Source organism: Chrysemys picta, chromosome 7 (assembly GCF_011386835.1).
Source record: "Chrysemys picta bellii isolate R12L10 chromosome 7, ASM1138683v2, whole genome shotgun sequence".
Taxonomy (NCBI): Eukaryota; Metazoa; Chordata; order Testudines; family Emydidae; genus Chrysemys; species Chrysemys picta.
Window position 1 is genome coordinate 58,116,277 of NC_088797.1, and position 14,415 is coordinate 58,130,691.

A 14,415-nucleotide genomic window follows, 5' to 3' on the forward strand; every position below is an offset into this window, starting at 1 on the left:
GGCTCTGGTGTCCAGGCTGGGAGTGGAAGTTGGAGGGATGGCTATTACCCCCCCTGGAATGGGCAGAACATGAACTTTGGCTTGGGGTGCACCAGTCCCAATGGGGCAAAGGACCAGTCTTAATGTTGAACCGTCGGAGAGTGAAGAAGTCAGTGCATGAACAGGCTGCATTGAGGGGGGATGCCTCCCCTCTTTTAGAGACAGTTCTTCATACTGAATTTTCCTCTCACATTGCACATAAAATTGCTCAGATTTGGCCTGAGTCAGCGAATGCTATGGACAAATATCATCTTGAAGGGACAAACAAACATCTCCTCTGCTTTAGTCTGAGTTAGTGCTGGTCACTGAAGTATTGGGAAGCTCCGTACTGCTACCTGTGAGTTTGGGCCTTTGTTTTTCCTGGCTGAAGGCAAGCAGGGATGTACTGGGCCTAGAAATGATCACTTTCTATTTGCAGGCAGGGTGCTGGTAGCTTTATTGCAGGGGACAGCCACAGTGGGGTAAGTTATTTATCTACCCACCACGGAGGCATGGCCACTGAGGCACAGAAAAGACTTCTGCCAAAAAAAAAAAAATGGTAATGGATAATAACTGATGAGCAGTATGTAGAATTTGGTGAATAGCTATTGATGGCCACTTAGTAGATCTTAATACAGGAGATGTGCCTTTTCTGCCTTGACATAGTCAGTGCTCCTACAAACTGGATTTTGATGCTTGACAGAAAAATATTTCTTACATTTATTTTGGGAATGAATGCTCTGACACTTAAGGACAACTTGTCTGAATTAAAAGCTGAGAGAGTGTGCAGCTTCATGAACTCATCTGGTAGTAGCTCCCAGGAGGCCTGTTTTAATAGCTAGGAAGTATGACACAGTTGAACCTGTGTGGCAGGTACGGACCAGAATGAGGTTCTAAGGTTCTAATGCCAGGGGCTTGCACCAAACTTCCTTTTCTTGAACATGCTGAGAATGGACAGAATGGACCATTTCAGATGGACACTCATATACCAACATTAGAGCCCTGCTAGAGGGCTTCAAAGCTGTTTCACTTCAGTGTGGCAATTAAACTATGGACTTTGCTTCTGCCAGTAGGATAAGTTCTATTTGACCTTTTTCTAAGATCTGTGATTGGCATAATCATCTCATCCAAGTGCCCATTTTGATCCTGTCTATAGGATTGTTTTTTGCCTCCTCACACAGCAGCCGGTCCAATGCTAGGTCAATCAAGTTGAGAATCTCAGCTTCTTCAGTCAGGACAAACTATCACTGGCACTCTCCTGATCTCTTGTATAGTCCGGGGAGCAAGAGCAGCAGCAAAGACAGGAGGACATGCTGCAGAAACCTCGCCCAGCTTTGCGAGAGACAGGGCCGGTTCCAGGGTTTTTGCCGCCCCAAGCAGCCACCCACCCCCTTGCAAAACAAAAAACAAACAAAAAAGCCACGATCGCGATCTGCGGCACTTCGGCAGGAGGTCCTTCGCTCTGAGCGGGAGTGAGGGACCCACTGCCGAATTGCCGCCGAAGAGCCGGACGTGCCGCCCCTCTCTGGTATGGCTGCTTCAAGCACCTGCTTGGTGAGCTGGTGCCTGGAGCCGGCCCTGGTGAGAGATCATACCGCACTTTGTATCTTTGGTCCCGACACACACACTGAGAGGCATCAGGGTACTGTGTTCCTGCTTCTTGATACAAAGAGGTCACTTATCAGCCAATCAAATTGACTTACAATGAATGAGGATATTTCTGAGTACAGGTTCCACCCTGCTTAGTCCAAATTCTGCCATGGAAGCCTGGGTGCTAACCTTCCCCTTGATGGGTAGTGCACCTAGAGATAGGAAACTCTACTCTGCCTAGGACAGGTGAATTCTCTCTGGGATTGGGCTGATCATGTTGTTCCCAATTTATCCAAACCCCATCAGACATGTTTACTGTCACCACCAGAACAAGTCTCTCAGACATGGAAGGAAGTGCTCAGATCTCACATAGGTATTCCAGCTACTGTGTGCTATGCTCACTTTCTATTACCCATCCCCTGGATTGGGCTGGGACCTAAGCGAGCCCTCCTCCAGCTGGCATCTGACAGAAGGATCGCTCTCCCTGGCTTATGAATGGGTGGATCTCTTTGTGGTGATTCTCTGCATTCACCAGCTGAGGGAAAGGAGAACGGACAATAGAATCTTGACCTCTGCTAACAGATGTGATGGTATGACATGCAAATAGGGAGTGAGATATTGGATAAGGCTCATGTAAACTTTGGTTCATTGAAACTTGTCCGTGCATGAGATCAGTGTCCCTAATAGTCTTCACTAAGAATGGGAGTTTTGGTTGTGTTGCACCACTAGTTTCCCTTTATGATAATCCTTATCTTTATTAACGTTCTGAGATTAGATTTACACCTAATGGGGTTCATTGCCTGACTTCTCTAAAACCACAGGTCTGTTTATCACAAATCCAAGAGTCATGGGGACAGCACCTCAAGCACACACCCCTAGCAGTCTCAGTTTACCCTCTTCAGTGCTCCTTAAATAACCCCACACAGTCCAAAGAAACTCAAAAACAAAGTCTCTTCCTTCTCTCTGGTCCAGCCTCTGACTGTCACTCAAATGCCTCATTCTCCTTGAGTCCAGAATCCTCAGCCCTCCTTCTTGGGGCTAAGTTCAGTTCAAAATTTACCTTTATTCCTTACACCACTCACCTGCAACTGCTTTCTCCAGTCAGCACCAGCTGCTGTTGTCATCTCTAGGAAAGCTCCTTTCTCCAGGAGCACACCTTCCAGGCTTCTTGCTCTGGTGAGCCATTCTCCTCAGGCATTTCCTGTTTCTTGGATCCACTCAGCTGAGTCCTGGTAACCCTTTATCAGGCTCATTAACTGCCAACCAGCCACCTAGGGATTTAATTACTTCTAGAGGGGTCTAAGTTGGCTCATTCTCACTTTCAGGAGCAAGTCAGAGACAGGGTGGTCCCTGACTCCCCTGAAAAAGGGCCATGACACCAAGATACTGTGGAAACTGTACCAATGTGAAGTCCAGCACTCTATACAGAGCCCTGAATTGATCAGCAGAATTTTCCTGGAAGAGAGGGGAGTGAATTTCCTTCTTACTTAAAGCCACTATTGATACCATGATTCTAGAAGAAACCCTGGAAACACTTGTCCAATCAAATGGCAATGAAGGAATGCGGTGTGGGCGGTGGAGAAAGAGAACTGCTATGGCCCATGTGCAAGGCAGGAGAATTGTCTATAGAATTTTAAAATGGGAAAGTGTTGCAGTTCTGCCTCTCGACAACATTCTGAAGACCAGCAAGGGTGAGAGTTTGCTGCTGGTGAGAGATTAGGGCACTGTTCAAATCCACTCCATTTCCACAGGCATTGACTCAGAACTACAGCTCATGCTCATTTATGTCAGGAAGAGAGAGAGAATCTCCATATAATAAAACAATAAGCCATGTAGCTATCTGCAGCAACGGTCCTAGACATTTGTGACATCATAGGTCATTCAACCAATCACCACCCTTCCTCTGCAGCTAATTTGCATATAACAGTTTCACAGGTTGCATTGATCAATGAAATGAGGGAGACTGCACTGTTGGTGGGTTACTTGGCCACAGCTTCGCAAAGGTTGATTAGACATCCCTACAACTTAACACAAACTGACCCCACACATCAACATTGCCACCCACACCACAAACCCCAACACACATGCAGCCCCTTACTGCAACACACACCCCTCCTTCATCGCCCGCACAAATCAACACCAATCTCCCAGCACAACCCCCGCTCACCCACGTCAGCTGTTTGCGGTGCCTTAGAGCCACCAGCCGGTGGGCTCAGGCCACCTGGATTGCTGCGTGGGTGTGAATCTAGAACCTTCCACTCCTCCATCTCTCTGGCTAACTGCCAGTCTGTGCCCCCTCACAGTCAGCACCCCACTCCTCCCGAACCTTCCCCATCACATCCCTGACGAACTGCCAGCCCAGAGAGCTAGGCCAACAGTCGCTCAGTTGAGCTGCACAGGCATCAGCCTGAGCTCCATTAAAACTGCCCCGGTGCTGGAGGGCGGCATGTGATTGCTGTTATTTTACCCAAATCGTAGCCAACAAGAAACACGGCCCCCTCATGCATCCTGAAGCAATCCATAATTGCCTGGAACTGTCATGCTTCCTACAGACTGGCATGGCAATGCTGCAGGCCATGAGTAGTTTTACACGAGTGATCTTTGCGCTTGAAATTGTTGCAAAATGAAGCACCCACAGTTTTACACTGAGATGCAGCCTTTTTACAAGGCAGTGTGTAAAAGCTAAGCATTTTCTCTACGCTGTTCCTCTCCCTGGCCTCTGTGTGTAATAGCATGACAGACCAAGCACAAAATGTTCCCAGGAACTGAAATAATGGCAACTATTTCCCTCTGCATGAGTTGGAGCAAAAGGAGCCGCCTGAGACCATGCCACAGAAGGTAACAGGCCCTGTGTGGCAGCAAGCAAGGAGAACGAGTGGCAGCAGTACTTAACATTGGAGCTTGTTCTGCTTGTAACCTACAGCGCAACTCTAAAGCCAATTTCCCATTGCACTGCAGCTGTCAGGGCAGAAGCAAGCAATTCACTAATTGCCATGTCTATACTGCAGCCATGACAGCTGTAATGTAGGGGTTTTTCCACCCTCGCTAAGAGGCAGTAGCTAGAGGCTGCAACTGCTACTGCCTCCTCCCTGCCCAGCTGAGTGGCTGGGATGGTGGCAGCAGCAGGGCCACTCCAGCCATTCTGGGTAGTTTCACCTGCCTCATGAAAACACAATGAAAGTTGTTGATGTGTGAATTTTCCCTTATTCAAGATGGCCGCCATCTCCTCAATGGGCTGAAGCCAGCGTGACGGGTGCCATCCCCCACAGCCATATGGGGAAGGGAGTCTGCCCTTAGTACAGTTGGTTGCCACGTTCCACTGTTTTCAGTGAGGCTGACACCACTCACAGGCAAAATGGCTGTCAGTCTAGGGCTCAGGGGCTGGACAGGACACAGGCTGTGAGGAGCAGCAGAGACCCTGTGAAAGGGGGATGGGGGAGTGATGGGGGCAGGAGGCAGATTTAAGGGGTACAGCCTAGATGTGGGGGTAGGGGGGCTGAGGAGCATGCAGGAGGATGTTGTGGGCTGAGGGGGAGCTATGATGCTATATGGAATATGGGAGACACTTTATATTATTGACACCAATATTATAAAATTGCAAGGAATCTGACCAGATATGCCTTGTAAGGTATCTGCAAAAATGTTATAAATCGCCAAGTATGATAATCTTCTTTATATGTTTGTATCGCCTTTGTATTGTTAGTTCTAGATATGCATGGTATAGCTGTATTTCCAAACTTGTACTGTGTTTTTGGGTGACACCCCCAGGCAGATTGGCATCAGCACCACCTAGCCTGTTCGATGGCCCATCAAGGGTCATCAACTGTACAATGAACCCATTGAAAGAAAAGATAGGGAAGACTCCTTATGAGTCAGCAAGACATGTGGTATGCTTATGGACAGAACTCTAAGGCTTCCATGCCATGTGCTGGGTAGCTTGTGTTTGGGACAAAGGAAGTACAAGCCGCATGGCAAAAGACTATAAAAGGCAGCCGCATCATCTCCATTTTGTCTTCAATCCTGCTTCTTACCTCTGGAATAACTTTTCTACAAACTGAAGCTCTGAACAAAGGATTGAATGACCCATCCAACCTGTGGATGTGGACCAGAGGGACTATCAAGCCAGCAAACTCACCAATATGGCTAAGAACCTGATATATGGACTTTGAAGTCTTTGTATGTATGTGACTACTTCATCATTTAACAACTCTCTTCTTGTTCTTTCTTTTTTCTTTGTAATAAACCTTTAGTTTTAGATGTTAAAGGATTGGCTGGCAACATGGTAATTTGGGTAGGATCCAACCTAATATTGACCTGGCAATGTGGCTGACCCTTTGGAGGTCAGAAAAACATTTTATATAGCGAGCAGAGTTTTTAAATAACTCCTCAACTTACTGCTCCTAGGTGCTGATTGGGAGCAAGAACTGGAATGCAATAAAGGGGACTGTGTGATTTCCTTTTTTTGCTTCTTGATAACCAATGTGGGGGATCAGGAGCTCACTTTGTGGCTGGTTGGGAAGTTTAACTTCAGTGTTAACTACTAGTTTTGGGAGTATCCACTCTCCTTTTTGCAGCCTGCCCTGACCTTGGCATTTCCAGTGAGGGCTACCCCAGGCACCCTGGGTCACAGGTGCAGAGGACAGTGATGGGAGTGGGAGATGGAGGGGCTAACATGGCTTCTCCCACAGCCTGGGTGCAGTGTGGGGGTGAGGGGTCCCCTCCCAGCAGCCAGGGGAAGGCAGTGTTGCAGGATCGCCGACTTTGTGAAGTGACCACAAGTGCCGGGATTTTGGTGCCTGTAGGAGGAGCTGTCACGATGGCATGAGATGTTCCTCTGGTCCTGTGATTTCCAAGGCTGGGCATTTGGGCAGAGCTCTTGTAGTAGTAGGATTTTATGTTTTCCATGGAGAGGAACATGTATAATTTAGAATGAAGGATAAGGAATAATAAGATAATGTAGCCTGCATTAAATGTATTGATGTATGATTTGACCATATCCTGCCAGCCACCCTTTTTGAATAGCAGAAAGGAATGGCCTAATGGGCCATTGGTAGAGATGCATCAGCCAGAATCAATTTGTGTCTGGGCTGATTTCAAAGCAGTAACAGACCTTTGACGGTCACCACGTTGTTGTAGGCTTAGCATTTTAAAATGAGTAAAAGAATGCCATGATTGTTTTTCTTCTGCATTGCAATTTGATGTTCCTGTTCAAAATGTTCTGTGTAAATTAATTCTGTTTTATGTGTGAATGAGGAATGGATGTTAAGAGATAAGTGTAAAGGCCATCACTGAACCAGATGTTCTAGAGAGGAACCAGAGACAGAAGCAAGGGTGCCAGGAGAGTGCAACACGCCCCTATTGAAATGTCAGAGGAGGGCAGATTAATGACTCTAAAGATGAGACAGGCACATATCAATGGGGACAAGATAGCTGTGATCAAAACTAGCATGAGATAACTCTCTGAGAGACTTGATGAAAGAACAAGATAAATGATGAGAAGGACAATTTAAAAAAAACAAGTACTTGTTAAACAACAATTGATTACAGCATGATGGTCCAAAACTCATTGGTCCCAATGAAGGAAAAATCACTATATAAACAGGGTGCCTTGCCATGAAATTTTGGGTTCATCCTGCCAAGACTTCCCTGGAGCACCATGTTGCGACCGACAGAACCTGACTCCTACCTACCCATCATCAATATAGCTGGCCACTAGATTGATCCAGACTCTGGACTGGTAACTATAACATCAACTGGCGGGGCAATGTGTGTATGTGTGTGTGTGTGGGGGGGGTATGATTGAATGCATATGCTAAGTGTTGTATCTTCAATAAACCAGGCATATTGCCTTTTCCCCTGAAAAAGATCCCGTGTGCTTCTTATAAGCATAACATTTTTGGTGGAGAATGTGGGCAAGGGGGCAAGACATGCACTTGTGATATTTGAAAATACTGCTAAATATTGCTAAAAGGTATACCATACTTACAAAGGGATCAATCATTCAGATGTGCACACCCCCGGTCATAGAAGTGCCGGGCAATAGGGGGAGGATTAGAGTTCTCGCTCCAACCTGTCTGTTGGGGAAAATTATACAGAGAAGATATATACAAACTGTCTAGGTATACACACCCCTGGTCATAGGGGTGCCTGCCCATAAGGGGGAGGATTAGAGTCATTGCTCATATCTGCCTGTCGGGGAAAAATTGCATAGGTGAATATACCCTCTGTCCTAGCAGGATTGAGCCCAAAAGGTAGGGGGCTTAGCGTTTTCCCCTCCTGCTCTGTCAGGCAGAGTTTTTAGTGCTTATAGACTTTTTCATGAAGGTGTCATTTTGGGAGATAAGCAAGTGATTTAAGGAAAGAGAGTGAGAAGTTAACTCTGCAGAGGCTGGAGGGAATTAAGCAGCTGAACGTTGTAAAAATGTTAAAAAGGAAATGTGTTATAGAAAGAGAATTCTTGGTTTCTTTGCAACCATTCTGAAGGGAAAATGGGCCCCTTTTCCAAAGGAATGTCTGTTCATAGTCAGATGATTTCAATCAGATTGTCTCTTTGCCTGGACTATTTACAATTTAGTCACATTTGCTAAAAGAACATAAGGGGTTTCTATTGGAACTTAACTGCCCCCAAATGTATACAGATGTAATCTATGTACAGCTGTGTAAAAATTAAAGCCGTGTAAGGGCTGTTAAGCAAAAGAGTATGTATGTATCTGTGTGTATAAATATATTGTGTAAATATGTGGAGTATTTAGGACCTAAAGCAACACTCCTGGTTTGTAAAACTCTTTGTAAAACGCCTTAAGGTGGCTCTGAGTAATCAGCTGTCACTTTGATAAGGGTGCATGAGAACTCTGTGAGCACAAAAGAAACAGTTACACCTTATGTAAAAATTGATATGGCTAATGTTATAGAAGTTAAACTATGAAAGGAATGTGCATTTTTCCCAGGACGTGGGCAGTGTATATTGTAGAAAGGGTAAAAGAAATGCAAACAAAACATGCTACTTAATTAAAATCTTATTAGGGCTCCAAAGGGAGCCACAATAGGTTGTGTTTTCTTTTTCAGATCGCTGTGTGTTTTGGAAGCAGGAGTTGAAAGAGGAAAAAAAAATCAAAACTCTGGTGGAAGTTGATTGTGTCCCTATGCATCCGAAGAAGTGGCTGTAGCCCACGAAAGCTTATGCTCAAATAAATTTGTTAGTCTCTAAGGTGCCACAAGTACGCCTGTTCTTTTTGTGGATACAGACTAACACAGCTGCTACTCTGAAACCTTTTAAGACAGAGGCTCTGAGCTACTGATGGCTTTGGATCCAAAAGCAAGCCAGAAAGCACCTGTGTTGATGCAAATTACCTAATTGATAGAGGAAGGAGAGAACTACCCATAAATGGCAGCACAAAGGAGCCACAGATAAAGGACATACCTGGTAAGCAAACAAACTACCTGAAACTAAAAGACTCAAATTATGACCCTTCAGAGGAAGGTGGTAAAAGGAGTCAAACCTAAGAATAAGAGAGTGACAGGTTAACTCTAAGTAGGAAAAATATACTTTGTGTGTGTGTATGCAGTGCTGAAATCTGAAGACAGGTACAAAAGAGGTTTGCTTATATGCATGACACCCCTATCTTTTAATTCACCCAAACCCCAAGGATATAATTACGTTAAAAAGCCTATGCAAAGATTTCAAGAGGACATTGAACACACTGGTCTCAAAAACAAATTGTCTGAATAAAAAGCATGGTATAACAAGATACTTTTAATAGATTTGATGTTAATATTAAACACTGGGATAAACTTAATGTTAATAAGTACCCTGTAACAATGTATAGTGTGTATGATTTTTGGAAAAAACCTTTAAGGACATATGGTAATGATGCTTCTCAGCTATTACCTGTGAATAAACTTAGAGCTTAGCACAGAAAACAAAACAAAACATTACAAACTTGGTCTGCTGTATAAGAAGGAAAACTGAGGTACACTACCTCATGAATTTAATAACTGAACAGTGGGATAATTCACCCTTAAAAGGTAGAAGCCATTAAAACATGGCCTGCCTATAGAACAAAAACACAGAAAAGTATGGGGGTAATTCCTCTGTTTTGCCTGCAATCAGCAAGGGTATTTGTAAAAAAAAAAAAAAAAAAAGGGGGGGGGGATATTTTAAGCAATAATCTGCCACCCCAAATGGGGTAGAAACATATTCTTTTTGTCTTTCAGAAAATCAGGAAAAGTTGGTAGCAGCTGAAGAGCAACCCAGAATACCAGGAATCTACTGCCTTTTCCCCTGAAAATGATCCGGAGTGCTTCTTATAAGCATAACACTCTGGGCAAGAGCCTCAGAGCTGAGAACACAGACCTGTGCTGCCTTCACATATGGTCCTATAGCAAAGCGAGGGTCCTGGAGCAGCAGGAGGCAGAGAGTCAGGAAAGTGGTGCTGCTGGGACTGGGTAGAGGAGTGGTGGAACCAAGGAAGCAGTGCCAGCGGGTGAAGTGGGTGATTTGGGAGTCAATCTCATGATTTGTGGGGGGGTCTGACTCAGGATTTTTTAACTCTTGCAGTTGGCAATTGGGAGAGAGCTAGTGCTATCTGACCAAAGCCACATAATACCCTGCACCTCACAGCAGCCAGAAGTCAGGGTGACATTATCTCCCCCTCTCCCCCAGCTGACAGTTGCAGTGAATGTACATGTGCATTTTCCTCCTAATGACGTTCTTGTGTCCATTGCAGTTGATGCCGCCTTGTCCATGCAGCCAGCAACACTCCCTGAAGACTCAGTCAGTGTGAGATTCCCTTCCCCACCCCAAACATCTTTAAATTAGCTGATCTTGTTACACACAGAGGCCCGCCTCCTTTGTGCCCTTCTCTGTGTAACTGCCCTAGTTTTGGTTTACTGAGCACAAGATAAAGACTAACTTTGTTTATACATGCCAGTCCCCCCGTCCCCTCCCACATAGCACCTGATTGCAGCCTGCCTACCCCCACAACACTGTCACAGAGCGTCTCCTGCTGGGAGTGGAGAACCACAGAGCTCCCTTTCACTCTTTTCCTCAGTGTGCATTTGCTGCTGGGAACAGCATCACTGCATTCCCACGCAGCTAAAGGAATGGTGTCCCTAGCCTCTGTTTGTCACAGGGTGGAGATGGATGGTAGGAGAGAGATCACTTGATCATTACCTGTTAGGTTCACTCCCTCTGGGGCACCTGGTATTGGCCACTGTCGGCAGACAGGATACTGGACTGGATGGACCTTTGATCTGACCCAGTATGGCCATTCTTATGTTCTTATGGCTGACAGCCTCATTCCTCCTCCAGGGAATGGCTGGGCATCGGCACATCCTCAAGTCATTCTGCCCAGTCCTGCCTACAAGGGACAGCAGAGATGGAAAGAGTTTCACATAGCCCACTCCAGCTCCCTCACTGCCTATGGGGAAAAGCTCCGCCATCCCTCCTCTTGTTCATTCCCGGCTGCAGGAGGTCAGAATGAAGACATCTCTGTTCAGGACACCCTACAGTGACTCCCGCTAGAAGAAATAGATTAGCTCTGGTTTCCACCACCACCATTCCTCTGCCATGTACAGTACCCAGTGATGGGAGAGACTGGGACAGCAGCAGCACCATCGCCTATCAATTCCTCCCGTCCACAAAATGGCTGACAAACCAGGCTCACAGAGCAGGAAGGATTGGAGGATCTGGTGGGTCACGGGACAAAGTTTTTGGCCATTTCGTAGGTCATGGACAAAACAAAATTGAGTCACTGTCCTGCCATGACCCCTACTGGTGGGACTAGCTTAGCATTTCCCCACTCCCCTGAACAGGAGACACCAGGCTAGAGAAACAGAACATTATCCCTATTGCCAAAGGATGGCTTAGATTGGAAGACTCCATTCCTCCAACGATTGTCCCCAGTGTCTGACTCCTGGTGGGAGAGGCAGGGACAGTTCTGAGCTCATCCCAGCTTGCACTCAAGCAGGTTTTCTAGGAGGCAGTGCCACCTAGTGGTTAGAGTGGGGGTACTGGGAACAGAATTCTTGGCTGGGCTAGGGTTTCTTGCTGGAGATAGGGGAGGGTAACAAATAAATAATATTCTGGTTACAGTGGAAAAAGCATCAAAGAGGAGGGTCTTGCATTGTGCCTTATACAGAGAGTCAAAATTTTTGCCTGGGAGCTAGTGCGGGGACTCCTTGTGACATGGAGGCCCAGTAGTGCCAGCTGTCAAGGGATGGGCAGGGATGTTATGTAAAAGACTAGGGCCTAGGTCCTTGGGACCAGCCAAGGCTGCAAAAGACTGAACTTTTGGGTTAGAATCTATTAGCTACAAAAGATAATTTATAAGGGTGGGCCATAGTTTGTGTTTGAGGATTTGGGTTTCTAATTGACCATTTGTTTCCATCACTTGCCCTTGTTTCCATTTGAATCTTTTTAAAATACATTGCCTTTTGTTTTACTACAATCAAGCTCACGTGCTGTGTGTGACACAGGAGCGGTGGGCTAAGATGAAACTTATCAACTGGGGTACACTATTCCTTTGGGAACAGAGGAGCTGGGGTTTCTGGGGTAGCCAATGAGCAGGGGCTGGATACCATAGGCAGATGCTTGGCAGGGGTGCATCTACTGTCAGATGGCAGAGCCCGGAGAAGAGTGCTTGAGTGGCTGACAGGCTGGTTTGTGCTAGAAGCTAACACCCAGCTGGCACAGGCACGACTCCCTCCTGCTGAAGGCAGCTGGCGACAAGGTGACTCTCAGCCCTGGGTGCCCAAAAAAGCACCACACTACAACACAGCGGTGATGATCTCACAGCAGCCTAAGGCATGGTGGAGGGAGGGGGGATGGTGCACCTGCAGAGACTCCAGTGTGCGCACTGGTCAGCTAGGAGGAAGGAAAGTTTCCAAGCAAGCTGGAGGGGGGAGACTTTAGTTATACTCTAGCAGCTTATTGAGGCTAAATGGAGGAGACAAAGGGCCTGATTCTTTGTACCACTCAGGGAAGCGTTGCCACTGGAAGGTTGTCCACATGTTTCCCCCTTCCAACCAGCTTGTGTAGCTTCATCCTTGCTTGTGCAGAACTAGAGCTGCTGCTCTTCAGGCAAGAGCTGCTTTCTCTAAACATGGACGGCTTAGTGCCCCTGGTTGCAGCTGTGAAAAATGAGGCACCCAACAAAGTGCCAGCATCACATTGTTGGCAGCAGAGCCCATGGCATCTGTGTATATGCAGAAGGGGAGATGTGCTGTGCTGCGCTGCAGAGACCCAGCCTAAAAGGCCTGTGGGAGAAGCAGCAGCTATTCACCGCTCTCTGCGCCTGCTGGAAAGGATCTCTTGGAGCCACTGTAGCAATGCACTGACTTCTCCAGCTGCGCTAGCCAGGTTAGCAGTACCTTGGAGTCTATGGTGTTGAAAGCTGCAGAAAGGCCCAGTAGTTAGAGCATGGCTGCATTGCCAATGCTGCACGGAGATGCCTAGAAAATGGAGTAGCTGCACACTCCCCCAACCAGAGTTTCTGCAGTGCCTGTGTAGGGTTGTACTGGTCCTTTCCAAATTAACTTTCCCACTGTCTCTTGAGATGCAATCTCTGTTCACAAGCTGGTCTTTCCTCATTGCCAGGCGAGGTTCTGAAGAACCTGACCATGCAAGCTAAACTTGAAAAGCAAGTTAATTCACTCCCCACGCACATCCCCACCCCTAAAGAGGCCCACAGTCCCTGCTGAGGGATTTTGCATACACCAGCAAGAATGCTACCATTTCAGCATTTCCCTGAAGCACTCTGTTCCAAAAACCCAGAGGGCCAGACAGAAGGCCAGCTTTGTATACAAAATAGCGGCATGGGGCCCAGAGCAGATTCCCAGCTCCTGAACTTAGCCGCCATGTCCCTCTTCACCCCAGAATAGGAATAGGGAGGCATGTCTCTCAGTGGGCACCTCTATTGCTTGGTACCCCACAAATCATAGCTTTGGCTTGATATACAACAGCACGTTGTCCTCTGTAGCTCTCGACAAAGGAGGGCACCATTTCACAGACAATCAATTGATTTAGAGAAGAAGTTAAGTGACTTGCCGACAGTGACACAGCAAGTCATGGGAGAAGCTGGGTTCTTGCTTAACCCCCTGCAGGTCACAAAGGGAACATTTGGGTCAAACATGCTGCCCTTTTACTCCCAGAGGGAAATGGGCACATCCCTTCCCTGGCTGAGCCCACTCCCTGCACACAGCGTTCCGGCCCCAGGAAAGACTGTGACCAACATCTTTCCAGGATGAATACGAGCTAGAACGGACTTTGGCGCTCACTCCTGCAGTTCCTTTGTTGGCCAAAGAGGGTGCTGTGGAGGAAAACGAGGCTAGCCCTGCCTCTCTGCTCCACAGCACTAGCTCTGCACCTGGAATGCGAGTGGACAGTGAAAACAGACCTGGCACACAGCAAGAGACTCCGTCCAAGCAGCAAGGCTTACTGGGAACCAGTACTGAGCATTGGCCTCCTCGCTGGCTCAGGCTAGAAACAGCATATGGAACTCAGCTAAGCCATGGACCCCAGCCTTGCTGCACTGAACTAAGTTGCTGAGGTACGACATGGGCTGCAGAGGAACTACCGACGGCCCACCCCTCAGGGGCCGAAGAGCTGAACGAAGTACATGAGCTCCCCTCCACCTTCCCTCCCACCATGAGACACCCATGCATTCCAAGTTGCTCTAGAGTGACCAGTGACTCATAGTTGATGTATTGGAAACAGCTGCACTAGGACAGGCATGTTGTGAAACTTGTTACACTGTGTTTTTGAAAAGCCATTTAGCCCTTTTATCTCAACCATCTCTAGGCCAAGGC

The 14,415-nt window shown here is 46.9% G+C and overlaps 1 long non-coding RNA gene across 1 annotated transcript; it reads left to right on the forward strand.

Moving 5' to 3' along the window:
- Positions 1-8,629: 8,629 nt before the first annotated feature.
- Positions 8,630-12,056, forward strand: LOC122173701 (uncharacterized). The gene is made up of 2 exons (XR_006174403.2): positions 8,630-9,031; positions 9,823-12,056. It is a non-coding gene; the product is annotated as an uncharacterized LOC122173701 (long non-coding RNA).
- Positions 12,057-14,415: the final 2,359 nt, after the last annotated feature.